At 36.4% G+C, this 18,869-nt stretch overlaps 1 protein-coding gene across 3 annotated transcripts in view; it reads left to right on the plus strand.

Annotated features, from left to right (window-relative positions):
* The first annotated feature begins 278 nt into the window (after window positions 1-278).
* arhgap24 (Rho GTPase activating protein 24) overlaps window positions 279-18,869 on the plus strand; it is a 134,177-nt gene continuing 115,586 nt past the window's right edge. The window contains exons 1-2 of one of the 3 annotated variants that reach the window (XM_077194156.1): window positions 279-423; window positions 6,508-6,679. The gene's annotated coding sequence lies outside the window, so the exon portion shown is untranslated. Of the gene's footprint in view, window positions 424-6,507; window positions 6,680-9,623; window positions 10,101-18,869 lie in introns of those variants that run through there. The other 2 variants (XM_077194157.1, XM_077194155.1) reach the window with 2 other exon arrangements.

Here is an 18,869-nt window from a genome sequence, read left to right on the forward strand (position 1 = left end):
AAAAATCGTAATTATTCCAAACTTTTGGCCGAAAATGCTACAAGTGAAAAGGAGGAGAACTGTGGAGTTTTTTTTTTTTTTTTAAGATATCAAGATAAACTGACATCACTGACACTCAGTAGTCTAAGTGTGTGGTTTTTTGCTTTTTTTTCATTAGGGAAATGTGTGACCATGACCCGGTAAAGACACGAAACATGCTGACGGAGAGACAGTCAACGAAAGAGAGAGAGAGAGAGAGAGAGAGAGAGAGAGAGAGAGAGAGAGAGAGAGAGAGAGAGAGAGAGAGAGAGGGGTCTCTGATAACACATATTTGCTATGCTTCACTCAGGCACAAATGTAGCGGTTCATCATTCCCCTGAGAACTGAGGAGCAGGAGTCCTGCTGCCAAACAAAGGCCTTGTTCGGAAAAACAGGAAGGAGTTGGTGAGAAATACCCTTTATCTGACTCCTAACACGTCAACATCGCCCTTCAGAAACAAAGATGTACAAAGCACCTCGTAAATACGCCTGATTTACGCCAACGGACCGTGTTGATATTTCGACGGCAACAGGTTGTTTATTAGCCTGGGCGAAGTGCATAACGGTAACCCGAATAACCGTTGTTAGGTCACAACCTTCACAGAAATGAAGCGATGTCTGGGTCGTCCACTTCTACAACAATGAATCGGATGTCTAAATTTAGGAATAAATACGCAGACGAGAAATTGATTAGATGTTTGGAATTCCACAGTATTGAAATAATATCTTGAAGTGGACAAACCGGTCACGACAAGTTTACACTGTTTGTGGAGGGGTTTAGGTTGACATTGTGTGTGAAATAAACAATTTCCCACAATCCCTGTAATCTGTTATGAACGATGGCGTATTTTTTTACTCAAGGTATTTTTTTTTTCATTGATGCCCATTCAATTGTTGCTTGAGCATTTGAATGAAATACCTGTTTTTAATACCTATACATATTTCATCGTATTACAGTAGATAATTTTCCTTAACAGTTAAATGGATTTACACTATTCGGCTAGCCTACTGTTTAGAATTTTGGGTTTAGAGTTTTTAATGTTTTTGAAAGAAGTCTCGCTCACAAAGGCTGCATTTATTTGATCAAAAAATACAGTAAAAATAGCAATATTGTGAAATATTACAGTTTTAAAAAACTGTTTTCTATTTTAATATATTTTAAAACGTAATTATTCTAATCTTCAGTGTCACATCCTTCTGAAATCATTCTAATATGCTGATTTGCTGCTCAAGAATCATTTCTTATTATTATCAATGCTGATAACAGTTGCGCTAATTAATATGTTTGTGGAAACTGTAATTTATTTCAGGATTCTTTGATTAATTGAAAGTTCAAAAGAACAGCATTTTGTGTTACAAATCTTTTTGTAATATAAATGTCTTTACTCTTACTACTGACCAGCTTAATGTGTCCATGCTGAATAAAAGTATTAATTTCTTTAAAAAAAAAAACTTTCTCAATGATAGTGTAAATTTTTATTAATCTGCTTTAATTATAAGTAAAATATCTTTACTGGTAAATTCTTTACAGAATAAATAAATAAATAACTAAATAAGTGTGGCAGATTAATTTTAGCAATATTATTTCCCTTACCCTATCAAATATTTATTATGTTATTAATGATCAGGTAATTCTATTAAAACTAACAATAATCTTCAAAAACTGTAATTTGTTTCTGACAAACTGAATTGTTTTCCTTTCAGATCCCACCCATAACTGAATATAATGTTATTCAAGAGAATTGAACACATCTGTTTTTCAGTGATAAATATTCTGGGTTATTTTAACTTGCTCGTGTCTTCTAGTACAGTATATGTAATCAGTATATGATGGTTGTACACCTTTTCTTTCTATTTTCTGACATTCTATCTCATAAAAGATGCAAATATTGATGTTTTCAATGCAAGGCTATTCATCACGTAGTTCTTTGTTTTTATAAGAGACACGGGCTTCTTATCACTGTTTGGGCAGATCAAAATACAGTATCACATCACAGAATAATGTATGTCAGTGTTTCCCCCCACCCTGTCTTAGCATGGGGTGTGTGAGCGTGCGAGCGGTGCTGTTGTTCTCATCACTGACTGTTATCTGTCCGGAAAGAAAACAATCATTTCAAAAACATGATGAAACACACAAACAGCTCATTATGTCTGAGGAAATTATCTACAATTTTCAGAGATAAATGCACATTTTATTTTTTAAGAAAATCAATGGTCATTGCAAGACCAAATAAAAAGAACTAATGAAGGCATATGGTGATTAAAAATACAGTGAAAACATACAGTATAAGAAATGGAGGAAGGTTGTAGGACCTATCTCATAAACCTTAAATGCGAACTAAAATCTTGACAAATAAAGTTCATTGGCCTTAATATAAACAGTGAGGTAGTTCAGAAAAAATAAAAACAAACAATTAAACGCTTAGTTTTTTAGCAGTGGAAATACCAGCCATGTCAAAACAAGCAACCAGTGAGTTGACATTATAAACACTGAGGAAATTACAGTAACGCAAATGTAAACTATGATCTATTAAAAAACATGTTTTATCTTCACTCTCACACAACCATGTAATGAGGTGTTCATACACGAGGATGCAAAATGTCTGTAACGTTTTTAAATATTTTTGAAAATGGTTTCTTATGCTCAGCATTTATTTGATCAAAATACGGAAACACAGTAATATTGTGAAATATTATTACAATTTAAATTAACAGTTTTCTATGTTCATTTATTTAAAATTTTAATTTATTCTTGTGATGCAAAGCTGAATTTTCAGCATCATTACACCAGTCTGCAGTGTCACATGATCCTTCAGGAATCATTATATTGATTAAATACATTATTGACTCAAATAATACTATTTGTGCTGCTAAGCACAAATAGAAAGGTAAGAAAAAAGCATTTATTTGGAAAATAAATATTTTGTAACATTACTAATGTTTTTACTCTCACTTTTGACTAATTTAACAATAGAAAACCTGACCCCAAACTTTTGAACAGTATATTGTACAGTACATAAAGCAGACATATGCATTCTGGCCACTGGAGGGCACTAATGTCCAAGAAAAATTCTTTATAATCTCATTCTTCACTATAAATTTTTCCCTCTGCTGACAAATAGCAGGCCACCCAACATGACCTTGCATAATATATTGTTTATAATGATTAATACACCTTTTTTGTGTGTAGTAATGAAAATGGGGTAAAGTTAATTGAATAAATTAGATATTTTTGGTTAAGCATAAATTCATATCGCAGTCCTGCTTTTGCTCGTTGCATGCATGTAAAGTCATTGGACAATTTAGGATGTTATGTATTTGTTTGTCTTCATTCATTTTGAAGTTGTCTTGTCAACTGTCTCAATTTACAATTCCCAGATGGAAGATGCAGACGTTTGCAAAAAAAAAAAAAAAAAAAAAATTTGTTGGAAAAACTAAATGAGCTACCAAGAAACTAGATTGTTTTCTGAAACACTTTTAAAAATACTCAAAATAAGACGGTCATAAAACCAACTGAGGGTGATGACCCCTGACAGCACCTGTCAGCGCGAGCAAACCCCTCGGCTTTGATACTCAAGTCCCATGCTTGTCCTAGCATGCCTGATCTGTCAGCGGATCGCTCTAACCTAACTCAGATTATTTCTTAAGACACCCCTAAAAGCCCTGTGAATCCTCATTATTTGAATTATTCATTGAAAATTAACTCTATTTGATGTTAGAGCCTTTTATGCCCACTCAGGCCCAATTTTCACACTTGTAGTCTAGTCAGGTGGAAATAAGTGTCAGAAACTGTCCGCTCACCTCAACTAAATAAATATGTAAAAATCCAACAGACTTAAAGGTATAGTTAAACAAAAAACGAAAGTTTTGTCATTATTTAATCACCCTCAGTTCCAAATCTGTTGAACACAAAAGAAGATATTTTGAGGAATGGGTAACCAAATACTTAATGGGCCTCATTGACTTCTATAGTATAGAGAAAAAAAAAAACTATGGCATTCAATGTGGTCGAACAACTGTTTGGTTACAGACATACACATTCTTTGAAATACCTTCTTTTGTGTTCAGCAGAAGAAAGAAATTCATACAGGTTTGGAACAACTTGAGAGTAAATGATGACAGATTTTTCATTTTTGAATGAATTATCCCTTTAACCCTCCTTTTCTATATATCTCTGACATTTAGTGGCAAATATTATTACTTTGTTCTTGACTAATCTCATAATTTTGATTAAATTATTCCCAGTCGCATACGTTCTTAGCTGCAAAAGTTCAAATGCATCTGAAGCTTAAAGCAGATTTGAAAATTCTCCACGCATCTCCCGTATCTCTATTGGAACTGACTTCCGGTTTAACAGAGATATAAAAAGGTGCCTTTAACTTAAAGAATATAATCGAGAATCAGCATGGGACACTTTTGACTTGGGCTAGAAATAAAAACACCCATAATGCCTTTGCAACTGCATAAAAACAGGCCAAAAGTCCTTCAAAACAACTAGTAATGTCTTTTGCCCATTTTTTTTTTTTTTAGAAAAGTTCTTCTGCTGGATTTAATTCAGAGCTAAATTCAAATTCAGATCCAGATCCAAAACCAGATACAGAACCAAAGCTAGATCTAATTCAGAACCAGATTCATATCCGATTTCTTAGATATCCTTTGCTGTTGTTGAGGTGTCCCTCTGGAGTCCCTCAAGGTTCTATATTTGGACCTTCTTTCTTTCTTTTTTTTTGTTAAACGTTGAAATGCTATCTCATTTCATGTTAAATGAATAAAATACTTCTATTTTGTCTTTTATGAAACATTAGTATTCAAAACCCCAGCAGAGATGGAGTCTATCTATTTCATGTGTCAGGACATGAGAAAGCTCAGAAACTGTGGAATGTTTCAACACAGAAACTATCACCACACAAGCAGATTCCTCTCTACTCCCAGCTTGGGTAAACATGGAGGTTCATCTCGCAGAGACAAACATCTCTCACGAGTTCCGTTCTCAGCATTATTTTCCCTACTGTTCCCCGGCACAATTTATAAGGGTCTGCTTTGACCGCTGACCTCTGACCTGACCTGACTTCAACACTGTGAATGTCCCATCGCAAAGACAGTAAGGTTACTGCCCTGGGCCTCAGAGTTTGTGAGAAATGGAGTACGAATCTTCGGACAGACACGCACACGCAGGAAAACATTTGCACATGGGAATAGCGACACGATTTGTGATGTTTACAGCTGGTGGAACAGATGCTTATGGTTGTACATCAAAAGGTCAACGAGGTCTCGTGTTTATCATTCTAAAAGAAAAAAAAATGTTTTTCAAGATATGTCCAGGGAATCATCACACACACAGAGTTGGACATCATGACCTCTGACCTGGGGATTTTTCTCTGTAAAAGTATGTGTCTGGGCGGGCAAACATTCTGAATTAAAGAAATCAATTAATTAATTATTAAATGTAGCATGTTAAATTAAATTGAATTTGAATAAAAGGAGAAGAGATTTACTGATTTCTCAAGAGAGGGATTTCATTACACCATTTACTAAGACAAGTTTTACAACAAAACATAATTTTTGTATTTATTTGCTGGCATGTTGGAAACTGTTAAATACTGTTAACTACTTTAAGTATTAATATAAGTACAATTTTATATATATATATATATATATATATATATATATATATATATATATATATATATATATATATATACTTCCGGCTCTTAGTGTATTGCTGAATGGCACACAGCCCTGCTAAAGGTCTTACACCAGCCCAGCTGTTGGTCTTTAATGCCTGACTGGTAGCAGGAAAGCATCTATTATTTTAGCGTCCAATTACAAAGACGCATGCTCTGAACAAACATGCCATGTGTTTGCATGCTCTCCCCCATCAGTCCACAAACTGTGAACCATGGCCAACTGTTCTGGGCACAAGAAATGAGCCTGGAGAAGCCTCTGCATGTCTGAACCATGCGTTGCATTTATAAGGCCAGTTAATACTGTATGAATTAAAAGAAAATCAGAAAAGTTTTTAGTCCACTTATTTGCTGTTAAGAGGCACATTTTTGGGCTTCCATAACATAGAAAGAAGACTAGTGGAAAGAAAACACCTTGTTTTTTTACACTTAATCTATTTGGGTCTGCAGATTTCAATAACAGTTAATCTTTCAAGGAGTCAGAAATCCTCACTTCAGTGTCATTAGCATACACCAAACTTTCCAGTTCTATTACTTAACAGAGTAAGAAAGTTAAACTTATTGTTTGCACACTATATAAGCATATTCGTAATAACACTAGAGGGCATCCCAAATGCTCCATGTCAAAGTTAATATAGCCATGGGTCTAACGAGTACGGTGTTCAATAAATAATGAATCTTTGTGCCTCCAAAGTTAAAAAATTCAAACCTTCCATGATGAGTCAGACTTTCCAGTGGTCGTCACCACGGCAACAGTTCGATGATCCCATAGCACTGTGACCTATGTCTCTCCTTGTGTATTGAGGAAATAGAATATCAGCAGCTGTTGCACGGTGGGTGACTTCTGCACTTCATCCAGCATGGCTGCCCAACATAACCACCATGATTAATTATGACACAGAGATCTGGAACCTCTTGAGTGGACGGCAAACTGTGTCAATGAAGCGAGGCAGATTTCCATCTGGATACAGAAAAAGGTTAATGTTTTTAATTGTTCTAATCATGATAAAGATATGTATGCTTTTATTATACGCTAAAGCCAGTGTAGCTTAAATCGACCTGATCAGTGGTGTGAGTTTGCACAGTATCATATTGCATTAAAATCCGAGGCATCTGCCCAGAATAACAGCTCCAAAAATACTTTTAAGTTAGATTTGAAAGGGTTAGATGTTCATACGTAATGGGCCATAAAAGCAGGTCAGAGTGATAACTGCAACCACAAGTTAAGGTTTTTATTTTTACTTGCTACTTTTTATAAATAAATACGTTTTTCCAGATGTGCTGTTAAAACAGCACAGCAATATATAGTCTTATGTAAACAACACGTATTGAAAAATTGAAAAAAAAATAATAGGAACCGTGCATCATTACAGACTGTACCAGGTTTTATTTATTATCAAATGCTTAGTATGAGTCAGATTTCATTCAGATCAAGATTCAGGTACAAATCCACATTCAAATCTATAGACCCAGATCCAAACCCAAAACCAGATACAAAAATATGTTCAGATCCATATTGAGATCCAAATTCAGGTTCAAATCCACATTTAAATCTAGACCCTGATTCAAAACTGTTCAGATCCAGATTCAGATCCGAAACCAGATTCGAATCCACATTTAAATTTAGACCCGGATCCAAAGCTATGTTCAAAACCAGATTCAGATCCGAATTCAAATTTAAATCCACATTTAAATTTAGACCCGGATCCAAAGCTATGTTCAAAACCAGATTCAGATCCAAATTCAGATTTAAAGCCACATTTAAATTTATACCTGGATCCAAAACGATATATTCATATCCAGATTCATATCCAAATTCAGATTCAGATCCACATTTTATTCTAGACCCAGATCCAAAACTATATTCAGATCCAGATTCAGATCCAATTTCAGATTCAGATCCACATTTTGTTTTAGACCCAGATCCAAAACTATATTCAGATTCAGATCCAATTTCAGGTCAAGATTGAGATCCAGATTCAGGTCCCAAAAAGGAGATCCCATTAGGTCCAGATTAATTTATTACAAATCAGATTCAATTATTACATTCTGTAAAAAACTGTTAATAAATTAAATCACATTTTAAATGCTTAGTACGAGTCAGATTTCATTCAGATTCAAATCCACATTTAAATCTAGACCCAGGTCCAAAACTATATCTAGATCTAGATTCAAATTAAGATCCCAAATCACATCCCATTAGATCCAGATTCAGTTATAAGAATTTAGATTCAATTGAAGTATATTCAAAGGACTGGCATGAGTCAGATTCAGATTTTTCTATTCATGTTCATGGACATGGTACATACAGTAGTGGCAGCCTGTGCAATGATGGGCTGAGAGACTGTCTTATACACTTGTACAGTGCCAGCCATTAGTCTCAAAGCTGTAAAAGAAAACTCAATAACTCACACCAGCAGTAATAAAGTCTGCAACAGCCGTCAATCATCCCTCTACCTCACACATATGTCTTTCTCCTCCTGCCTGACTCTATCCACTTGAAACTCTGCAGCAATCTTGTCGACAGGACCAGTGAGAAATCACTATCTCAAACAGTAGAAAAGCATCCTGTCCTGATAAACAGAAGCAACTTTTTGGAGAAATTTTCCCTTTTATGCACCTGTATTGTACATAAAATTGATCAAAAGAATCAGACAAGAGAATCAACCAACATTCAATTTCAGTCTCATGTTACCTCCAATCTTACATGCGCACAGTCTGTCCACACAATATCTGGCCAGCACGTTTAATTTTAAGATAATCCTCTTTCTGACACGACTCTTGATTTGACCTTGCTTTGACATTTTCTCATTTCCAGCAACATTGTTTTCCCACCTTGGATTACAGCGGCACTTCCCCTTGCATATGTTTTCTTATCAAACGTCTTTTTTTGTTTTTGTTTTAATGGTTGTGGAGCACCACCCTGTTGCCACATTGTGTTTGATGGTTTGATAAGACCGTCATGAAAAAGTAACACTCAGGAATGTAGTAGGCTGTCTGACGTTAGACATCTGTTTGAAGTGTCACCATGACACAAAGATCAAGCCACAGTTAAGCTGGAATACTAAAAGGTTTCATTTAGTCATAAATACTGAATGGATTTTATGGTAACCAAAACAATTTAGAGTCAGGTTTGATCAGATGTAGTCAAAATAAAAGTCTTGAGCCAAGATACTACAGATTTTTAATCAAATAACTGCTTTGATTAAAATAATGGCTTTAAATAAAATAATTATTTATAATGGTGGTTTTCATAAGATCACAGACAATAGCCTACTATAAGTTGGAGAGCAAATTTTGTTTAATTTTTCTGAAAATGTCAGTTTTAAGAGTGCATGAGGTAGGTAATTGTGTGAGCTGATTAACATCTAAGTTATGTGAGAGGATATTTTGTAGAATTTTGTGTTGCAAAACAAACAAACAAAGAAAAATACTGCTAAAAACTCACAAATAAAGTCATAAACCCCAGTGAAATTATTTGTGGAATGAGGGAGTTTGGTATAGGCTACTTGCATGAGAAACATGTCGTTTGTCCCGTATTTAGAATGAACTTCGCGAATGAATCGCTCTTTTGAGTCGGTTCTTTTCACTGAATCGGTCATACGGTTCAAGGAAACGGTTTCTTAAACAATTAATCATTTGGAAACTCACGGACTGAATCATTTGAGGGGGTAGTCGTCTGTAAAAAAATAGCTTAACTCAGATCACAGTAAACAATAAGTTCACTGGAATGAGTAGATATTTACATACATCCATTAACTAAACTCGCAAATCCATCCCATCGTTTGCCAGCGATGTAAAAATTAGTCACCTGCGTGACCCGCTTGTGAACGACAATGTACTGCTGGTGCAGACATTTTAGACTAAAGGCGTATGAAAACACAATACTAGTATAAAAAAGACAACCATCTCGCATTTAGGGGCAGTGAGGGGGACTGTCACTGTGAGTCTGTATGCAATTTGAACCGAACAGGGACTGTGTGTGAGGTGTTCGGATCTCTCCTCCTCTCACACTTCCTCAAACAAGCTCACGCTCTCGCTCTGAGGTCTCCGTCCTCCTGTCTGTGTATCGGCAATGCTCGTGTAATGTATGTGACTGTATGTTGATGGGCTGAACTCAAAGCCCCCCGTGGTCGTCCTGACTGAGAGCAAAGGGAGGCTGTCGATTTCCCCTAGAGACCCCATTGCAGGTGGTGTGTGAGCAGTGAGGGGAAAAGTTTATGACAGCTCTGCTGTTTTCGGTTCTCGGCTGCCCCATGGAGCTTTTTCATTTTACGGATGAAGCTACAGACTTTTTACCAGGCTGTCTGACTCAGTAATGCGCTTGTATCCACGTACTGGATTTTGAAAAATTTGCACTACATTTCTTTGGACGTTTTCTGGATAGCAGTTCTTAAGGTAATAATAGTCTGTCATTTGAATGCTACTAATGACAAGTTGGCTGTGTGAATGTGCGTAATTTGCTGTCGTGAGACGCGTATTGTTTTGCTAAGCTGTATATAGAGGTCATCCAGCACCAGAGTATGGTGTGCAGCTATATTTATTTCTGTCATAGCCACAGAAACACAGAATGAACTATAATCAAGAGTGTTGCTCTTTATAGGCTATGGGTTGACTTGACATAACAATCAGTGACATCAGCTTCTTGCTGTGTGACATTGTGTATACTTTGTGTATAACTAAACAAGTTTCAAAAAGTTTAAAATATTTTGTTATTTTAAAGTTATTTTTTTAAATACATGACATAAGATATTTGTATTTTTACGAAACACTACATTTGTTTTGGCTTGAATGACATGTTTGACAAAGCTATATTCAAATTTCTTCAACTGATGTCTGCATGATTTGACAATTTTAGAAAGAAGTGTTAAAATAGCTCTATGTTCTCCTTACCTACGATTAAGATTTTAGTTTTGTCTGAAACGCTTGCGTTGGGCATCCAGGTTAGAGTTCACAGTTTAAAAATCTTTGTCTCAGATGTTTCTCCTAAAATTCTTAAGGAGAAATAAAAATAGACTAATGATGGTTGACAATAGAGGTAAAAAACAAAGTGTGAAAAGCATTGGTAATTTAGGCTTGGAAGTAATTGTGGGTAATTTAGGCTTGGAAGATTTGAATGCAGATTTGGAAAATCTAAGCATATTGAAAATATATTTTCTAAAACTAGAGGAGACACATATGAGATTACTGGGGTGTTTTTCTCAGGATAAAAATCAGGGCATGTAAAGGGTTAGTTCACCCAAAAAATAAAATTTTGTCATTAATTACTCACCCTCGTGTCGTTCCAAACCCGTAAGACATTTATTCATCTTCGGAACACAAATTAAGATATTTGATGAAATCCGAGGGCTTTCTGACTCCCTATGGACTACAACGTAGGCTAATTGCCACTTTCAAGGCCCAGAAAGGTAGTAAAGACATTGTTGAAATAGTCCATGTGACTTGTGGTTCCACAATCATTTTGAAGCAACAAGAATACTTTTTATACACAAAAAAACTTAACAACTTTATTCATCAATTTCTTCTATTCCATGTCATTCTCTGACGCTATTCAATTAGTAAACACAGTGGAGCGCTTCTGGGTTCTAGGTCAGAAGGCCGGCTCAGTATTGGCCGGATCCTGTGTCACCAGCCCACGCATGTGTTGTGGTGCTCACGTGAACCACATCAGAGAATGACACAGAAGAGAAGGAATTGTTGAATAAAGTAGTTATTTTTGTTTTGTTTTTGCGCACAAAAAGTATTCTCGTCACTTCATAACCTTAAGGAACCACTGGAGTCACATGGACTATTTAAACAATGTCTTTACTACCTTTCTGGGCCTTGAAAGTGTTATGACGTTGCAGTCAATGGGGGGTATGAAACTCTCAGATTTAATCAAAAATATCTTCATTTGTATTCCGAAGATGAACAAAGGTCTTGGAACTACATGAGGGTGATAAGTTCATTTTTGGGTGAACTAACCCTTTAAGCTTCTGCTCTTCATTTAATCTCATTGCTATCTACAACAATTGAGATATTAAAGAGCTCTCAATTGTCCTATTTATTTTTTATGGACAGAGGAATCTCTCATTTTGTGTACAAATAAATTCAGCTTGGAGTCAGTTTGAGGTTCATTTTGAGTTAGAGGATGTGTGGAGGAGAGGGGAAGAGGTAGATAGAGATGCAGATAGAAACTAATGAAATGAAGAGGCAGGAATGAAAAACAATCTGTCAGCTCTCTGACACTGTAGGAGATGATGATGTCTGGAAGAGAAGGACACAGTTCAACAGTAATTGAGAAACAGAATGGGTCATGCTGATCAGATCTGTGTGCTTCAATATTTAATTTAGGTATGAAACTGAGATTTTAAAGACATCTCATTTGTGATTTTTCTTTTCTATGGGTGACATCACATACAAAACATACTGTACTGGAGGTCCTAACCCTCTTCCAATCTTCTAACCTTATTACGACACATTATGGTGCTTAAACGTTGATGGAAGAACGTTATTTGCCAGTAAGGGGAGAGCGACATAACCGTGGCTATTTAGAGGAGTGATCTCCTTTCATTTTCCCCATCAAACCCTGCATGACCCAACGCTGTGATTGTGTTTGTGATGCGGGCTTGTCTGTCTCTGTCTCGTTCAGGCATTGCATGCAGCTCGCTGACTGTAGTGTAAACATCTCATCTGCTGTTTGGGAGCATTCAAAGTCAGAGAGGCAAATTCACATTGCGTCACTTTTGCAGCTATATTTGAGCTTTTTCAGTCTTATTCACTTACTATATATTTTTTTAAATGTTAGTGTAGATTTGCTAGCAATCCTGGCAGCAGTAATTCATCGATTAGTGATGAAATTATGGAGAACAGTGTTGTAGCACTATTATGTAGCACACATTTGTCATTTTTAAAGGGTTGGTTTACCCAAAAATGTATCGGCCAATATATTGGTTATCGGCTTTCAAATATAAAGAATTACATAGTTCTGGCATGAAACTCTGAATGGTGATGGCTGATAGTAGGGCTGTGCGTTAAAACTTAAAAAATTTATCGCAATATAATATTTCATCTCGTTCGGTATCGATAATTATTGACATTTTTTAGTAATGTCAAGTAGAAACGTTTTAATTTAAACTACTGTTTTTTATTTTATCTATCCACATTATTAAGGCAAACAACAAATTATATTTGTTTTAGCAGTCAAAAATAAAATGTAAAAAAATATCTTCTTAATATCTTATGTAGATAAAAAAAATAAGTGTTAAAGAAACTTTTGAACTTAAAATGTTACTAAATGTGTGCAATGTAAAAGTGTATACGTAGAACAATCAATGCAAACTTTGAGGTATATCAACATCTGTAATAAATAGGGGTGTAATGGTTCACAAAATTCACGATTCGGTTTGATACGACACAGTGGTGTCACGGTTAAGTTAGGTAGGCCTATGTTTTTTGATACAGCAAAAAGAAAGAAATGCCAGAGAAATTTCCTTGATTTTTTTTTAAAATTATTTATTAAAAGAAAATTTATTTTAAATAAGTGTGAGTTTTCCTACATCTTGACATTTTTAGTTTTATGAATGGGGATAATATTTGAAGGATGAACAAATAATTTTTTGGTCATCAGATTAAAAATAACAAAAATAGTTTTGAAGTGCTGGAAAAAGATGTGTGACGTATGCTACTTGAAAGCATTTTATTATTCATGCCAAACTTCCAAAATTAACCCAAAATGGCTACAGTTAATGTTACTACATTAAATTCACGCTGAATGTTGCTGATCTGTGGACTTAAAGCCTATAACTAGTTCATTCTTGGCACAATGTTTCTCCTGGTTTCCACGTCAGAGCTGTTTGATCCGTTAATAACGGAGAAATTTGAATGTTTTCTCACTAGATCTCGCAGCGATATTATTATTACTTCTGTGGCGAATTCAAATGCTTCTTTTACTGGATCTCTCTTAATCGCTGTGTAGTAACAGTGTCACTTGAATAAAATCGGCTCACGCTGCATTGGTCCAAACTGATAAACGGTCAGTGAAGCACCAAATAATGAGTAGCGCAGTTTCGTTCCGCTTTCATTACGTTTGCCATTTGATGTTGGGCAATGTTGTGGTGGTCGCGCCATCTTTAACTTTGCAGTCCAATTAATCATGGTGGAATGAAAGTAACATGTCAGTCAACATGATGTGGAGAGCGCAGTTCATGGTTGCATAGCAATGACAGACGCCACGGGGAGCGCAAGCGCTTTGGAAAGAGGAAGGAGACAGCGGCACAGCCGTGCCTTCCACACGTTTTTAGACGCGATATGTGAACGGCCCCCATCTACGGGCGATGCGCACGTATTTTAATGAAAATATCGAACATTTTTATATCATTGCCGACAATGGTGTACCATCGATAAATTTACCAGCCCTAAATACCAGCCCTAGCTGATAGGTCTTTAACTTAACACAGCTGATTGGTTGCTTTTGCATAAGCAGCCAATGAGCTTTCTTCTCAAACACTCAAATACTTGGCATTGTTTGCTGTTAACAGTCTGCAGCGCACTTTCAGAACTCTCCCCCTTCCCTAGCTCCAATTGTATAGATCTGCTACCAGGTTAATTCATGTATGTTTCATGTGCAGCATGTCTTACATGCTCACAGCAATGGCTGTGAAGCTATTGGCAGTAGCAAGTCTCTGTACTTGGGCCAAGACTAAACACATTAACATTGCCATATCCATTACCATGCCAATCTCTACTACATACCAATCTCCCGAGAGTTGTCACGACAGAATTATTGGTTTGTTTTTGCGTTTTGAGCAAGTAGAGTTGAGCTTCTGTTTACCATATTTAAGTGCTTAAGTATGTTGGCTGATCAAAGTTTATGTGTGAATAAAAGCCTAAATTAAATCTGTTCATCTAAAGCGTTCATGTCTCTTCAGAAGACTTGGATTAAGCTGCTCAATTCATGTTTTGTTTTTTTCATAGACTTCATAGACTTTCAATAGAGGGATATAAATCTCTCAGATTTCTTTAAGAATATCTTCATTTGTGTTCCAAAGATGAACAAAGTCTTATGGGTTTGGAACGTCATAATTGATGACAGAATTTTAATTTTAGGGTGAACTGACACTTTAAGAGCCAATGCTGTGCATTTTTTTTTGCTATAATTTCTTTACTGAATCAGATGCTAAAACAACACAGCTTGTGAATTTTTCCCAGAACAAGTTGAATGATATCTTTATAGTTTGAAAGACACTACAGAAGGCAACTGTCTTGAATTGTTGTTTGCAAAGTTCTAGGTTTGGCAAACGTTTCTCACCTAGTTGTGAGAGCAGTAAAGGTCTAGAGACTAAGAATATGGTCTAACTTGTCTAAACCGTCTGAACCTAAAAAAAAAGAGTCAGTCAGGCGGCCCATTGAACTCCAAAATCAGAGCCAAATCAATCCCAATCTGAGGGTGCCTGCAGTATCATCATCACAATCCTTAACAATATAGGCTAGGTGTCCAAAATTGCTGATTTTAGCAAGTTTTTTTCTCCCTTGTTTGTATGAAAAAAGCCAGTGAGTTTCTTCCGAGGCCAACACCCATCGACTTACCAACCACTTCTGCTAAAAGTTCCCCACATGACTCAGACAGTCATATGCCTAGATGTGTGGTTTTGCACAGATGTAAGAAGGATTCATCAAGGGGAGTTTATTTTAATAACCATATGGCATTATGCTATTTAGAACTTGACTTGTGGAAATGTGAAAGATATTTATATATGACCTTTTTTAATTTCTCATTAAAGTTCACCAGTCTTGAAAATTCTGTCATCATACTCGATGTAATGATTAAAACATTAGAATGTTTAATCTACTCTTTAAAACACAAAAGTTATGCAGAACGACCACCAAGTTCCTAAAATAGGCTACTTTAAATTTTTTTTAAAACAGTTAGTTGAATTAGCCATACTGACGGTACTTGCATTGTATGGTAGTTTTTAATTCTTTTTGGAGCTTAACAGGTCCAGTCTCCATCCACTTTCATTCTATATAAAACAGCAGCGTGGAGTGAGGTGTGAGTAAATTATGATAAAACTTTCATTTTGGGGTGAAATATTCCTTTGATTTTGATATAAATGCAAATGTAAATCTTTTGTAATACATATAAAACGTTTTTTCTTTTACTGTTACTTTTGATCCCTTGCTGAATAAAAACCACTAATTTGCACATTTAAATGGTAGTGTAACTCCTGACATATTAAAAAAAATCTAAAATCTCTTGAAATGAGAGTATTGAATGTTGATGTGAGTTAAAATAGAAACAGGAAGTGGAACCATACTTTTGCTAAATCTTCTAAAATAGGTGAAAGGAAGCAGCATGCCCTACATCATACTCTCTTGATTCATATGTCACAAGTATCAGTCAAACAGCAGTGCAGTCGAATCCTGACCACACTGTCAGAAAGACGTATCTCACAGCACTCTGTGGCTTTGATGTGCCAAAAAAAAAACATGTGCTAAAATCATGTTACGCAACCTTACACACAAGGTCATAACGTGGCTAAAATGCATAATTCTGTCCCCTCTCTACTTTCTGTTTGTCTTTTGAGAGATCAATATCTCTAATGCTTTTGTGGTCTGGGTACCAGGGCTTTGTGTTTCACGGTCAATTGTGCTGAATGTGGCCGTCAGCATTAGCAGACAGCATTAGCTGTCAGGAGCCGTAGACAGAAGTGACCAGCAGCTGTCAGACTGAAGCACAGACAGGCAGACAGACAGACAGATGGCTGGGATAAAGCCCACGACGTGTCTGTTTTAGACCACTCACTTATAGGCACACGAAGAACTGCCTGATATAAAGAATGCATGACCACTCAAGGGATTTACTGCCCTTTGGGGAAACTGAAAATGCCAGATTAATGGCATCTATTCCATCTTAACGCCCCTTAATAAGCAATGTTTTGTGGGTTTTCAGTGGTTCTGGTTTAGCACACAAGTAGTTGATGAATCTGGTGCACTGAACTTTTTCGCTAAGACCAATGGGTGCTGCTAGGAGGTTTCTAGTGGTTTTTTAGTTGATATTCAAGTATCTATAATACACTTCCTTATATACACTACACTGAATTTTCAGCATCATTACTCCAGTGTCACAAGTTCCTTTAGAAATAATTTTTATATGCATTTCTTATAAAAATCAATTTTTGAAAACATTTGTGCTGGTTAATATTTTGTGGAAACTATGACCGATATCAATTTAAGGCATTCTTGCTGAATAAAAGTATAAAGGTTTCTTTTTTTTTTTTTTATCATTGAAAGAATGATGTGTGTGTGTGTGTGTGTGTGTGTGTGTGTGTGTGTGTGTGTGTGTGTGTGTGTGTCTGTGTGGTGTGTGTGTGTGTGTGTGTGTGTGTGTGTGTGTGTGTGTGTGTGTGTGTGTGTGTGTGTGTGTGTGTGTGTGTGTGTGTGTGTGTGTGTGTGTGTGTGTGTGTGAAATTATACAACACAAATAATTGTTGATTTGCCATTTGAACTACATTTGATCTTTTACGTTTTAGTATTATATTTTGCATACATTCACCATTTTGGCTAAACATTTTCATTGATCTCATTGCAGTGCATTCTGAAATCTGCATAAGATACATGAGATGCTACCTTAGAATTTAGCCAGATACCTCAGATAGTTCAGATACCTCATTATAGTGTTTCAGCATGCTTATAAGGCATAAGAAAAAAATTTGTTTGGTTCCGGTTTCCGACCGACCCTGTCAATTTATGTGCGACCCAAATTTATTTTATGAGTTTGGGGAAAAAATAATGCAAATTAAATAAATAAATAAATAAATAAAAAACTTTGAGGCGAACTATAATTTATGTTTTTGTACAGCACCGTATTTGAATAGCCTGTTGTCCTCCAGCAATGCGAGCAAACGAGGCAGCCACGGGCGTCCACACATCGTTGTTGTCATGTAGATGCACTGCTGCACTTGTGACAGGGCGCATGAACTGAACGAGCAGAGATAGAGAGAGAGCCCCGGTCGCGCGCGCGCACTCTCTCTGCGGAGCCAGGCGAAAGTATAGGCTTCACCGTCTCAAAACTAAGCACTGTCTTGCTCTCTCTCCCTCGCACATATTAATGAAAATAAATCGACACGATGGCAAGGTCGGAAGACTAAAGTTTCATGTGGAGCATTCGGAGATTTATTTTTTCCTGAATTACCACTGGGTGGGAATTGTGCTAAAATACGTTGCCTTATCTTCTCTGAAAAGCGTTCCACACATTCAGCTGACATATAAACCACACTTTAAATAAAAGAAAAAACTATCCAGTGATGAAATGTTTTCTGTGATGATGACACAAATCTTGTGGGATGTCCTAACCGCCGGGATAATCACACAACGCGCACACGTCCGATAATGACACGTCCAATTCGCGAACTAATGACTCATTTGAACCGATTCGTTTTAATGAATGGTTAAAACAACTGATCTTTCCAACACTGAACTCACGAGACGTCTGACGTCCCGTTTGCCCCCGCGCACACATTTAAAATCAGCGTGTGTGTGTGTAACATGCTGGGACACACAAGGTGGTAGAGTAGGCTACATGTATGAGTAGGCTACATGTATAGGTAGGCTATGTTATGAAAAAATAGAGTAGCTTTTCCATCGCTACTGTAAATAAAAACTAAAAAAATAATATGAATAATTTCCTTTCTATCACTTGCTGCCACTGAAAAAAAAAAAAAAAAAAAAGTCCCTACCGACCCATGACCTCAACTGACAACCAACCGGAACCAAACTTTTTTTTTTTGCCTAATGCCTAAAATTATAGTCCATGTGGCCAGATCTTGATCTCTCTCTCTCTCTCTCTCTCTCTCTCTCTCTCGCTCTCTCTCTCTCTCTCTCTCTCTCTCTCTCTCTCTCTCTCTCTCTCTTTTCTTCTTTCTCTTATGACCTGGAGAAAGTGGTTCCCAGTAATAAAGGGCCAAACAGAGCCGTGTCAAACACTGAGGCCTGCTCTGTGTGCTCAGCTCTGTCACATTCCCATGTGCAGAGCAAACATGCTTAGCAAGCAAAGAGTTAAGCGTGAGCAGATGCTACAAGAGAGTCCAAAATGTGTCGGATCACAATTCCTAAGCGCACATTGCATAGTATACATTAGGATGAACTTTTCTGGTGGTGATGTTTTTTAGAAGATCTCGCTGAGCAAAT

The sequence above is a fragment of the Siphateles boraxobius genome, unplaced genomic scaffold, assembly GCF_051911475.1.
Source record: "Siphateles boraxobius isolate OS27281-9 unplaced genomic scaffold, OSU_SipBor_1 11, whole genome shotgun sequence".
Classification (NCBI taxonomy): Eukaryota; Metazoa; Chordata; class Actinopteri; order Cypriniformes; family Leuciscidae; genus Siphateles; species Siphateles boraxobius.